The sequence below is a fragment of the Polistes canadensis genome, unplaced genomic scaffold, assembly GCF_001313835.1.
Source record: "Polistes canadensis isolate GaletaPanama2010 unplaced genomic scaffold, ASM131383v1 scaffold_160, whole genome shotgun sequence".
NCBI classification, from domain to species: domain Eukaryota; kingdom Metazoa; phylum Arthropoda; class Insecta; order Hymenoptera; family Vespidae; genus Polistes; species Polistes canadensis.
The window spans coordinates 44,261-46,048 of record NW_014569707.1 but is presented as its reverse complement, the minus strand read 5'-3'; positions in this window follow the sequence as shown (position 1 = coordinate 46,048).

Below are 1,788 nucleotides of genomic sequence, written 5' to 3'. Positions count from 1 at the left end.
ACGTATTTTATAATAATGTATCATATTATCATTTTGTATTATTTTGTTAATGATTATTATATTTCATTTATTAATACGATACTTCTTTTGAAGTTTCATTCATAAATTTATTTTTTTCTTTTTTTTTTAAATTAAGATTAACGTATTATAATGTTTCGTATTTATTATTATTATTATTATGATTTATTATTTTGTTCATTTCAAATATATATATATATATAATTCTATATCATTATTAATTTATTATATTTACTTTACCATTCGGAAAATGATTTAATTACATACCCACCCCCAATCTACCCCCACGGTTAAGCTCTCTTTCGGGCCGATATTAGTTATCGATTTTAATCGAAACTCGTTTCGTTCGTTAGAAATGCATTTCGCGTAGTTTTCTATTTTTTTTGTTTTTTTTTTATTTCTTCCTATTTTTTTTTTTTTACGAGATACTATTACTATTTCGAAACGCGTTCTAAGGGTGAGAAAAAAAAAATTGGGGACAAGTAGAAGAAAGAAGAAAATAATAATAATAATAATAATAATAATAATAATAAAAATTCAATAACAAATCCAATAGTTATTGCGATATTACTTGTTATACGTGTACATACACACGTATTTGTGTATTTGTGTGGATGTGTGTGTACGTACACGTTATTTGTGTATTTGTATGTGAGTGTACGCGTTTGATTATATTTGTGCTATAAACGCACGGAAACGGGTTTCTTTCTTTTTTTTATCTTTAATTTATTTCCTGTAAGATTGGGTGTGTGGGAGAGAGGGTTGGGGGAAAGAAGGGGGTAAAGGTTAAATTTATTCGATATCTGGATTATGAGTTTGATTAACAGAAATCTTGAATTTCCATGCGAACGAATCGAATGAATCTTATATCGAATATTGCAATATATTATTATTATTATTATTATTATTATATACTTTATTTAAGAGTACAAAAATTACATAAGAGAATTTATAGTTGAGTAATTTTTAATTCGATGAAAAGAGAGAGAAGAAAGAAACAATACAAAAAAAAAAACAGAAATGAATTATCGAAATATTCGAAACACATTTGTATTTGATTGTCAAGAGTTTTATTTATAATAAACTTTGCGAATAAATTCGAAACTGTGATGAAATTCGCGCGACATATATTTTTTTTTGTTTTCCAAATAAATCCCCCCCCCCACCCACACCGCACCCACATTTTTGTTCGTTCGACAAGTTTTCAATAGAATTATCTAATTGAAATCGATACATTATCTAATAGAAACATCGATAGTTGTTTTTTTTTTTAGTAATCTCGTGTTTATACAAAACGTGCAAATAAACAATTTTTTGTTTCGTAAAATTCTGGGTCATCCCACGATTGATTAAAATTTGCATTCAAACGCGATAAAACGTAAGGGATTAATTTTGTTCAACAAAACAATTTGATAAGATTTGTGCGATGATCTATCGATCTTAATCTTCCTTGGGATTCCATGAACAATGATAAACATGTCAAATATATACGTTTGTATATCTTTGATTACTTCAGATTTATGTTTCTTTTCTTTTTTTTTTGTTTATTACAAAATTAAATCGAAAAAGAAACTAATGATCCGTTCAATTTTTTTGTAGATTTTATTCAATTATTTTAAAATTAATTTTAAACAAACCACTGCGTAAAAAACCGTGTCAGGAACATACGTTTGTATATCTTTGATTACTTCAGATTTGTTTCTTGTTTTTTGTTTATTACAAAATTGGATCGAAAAAGAAACTAATGATCCGTTCAATTTTTGTGTAGAT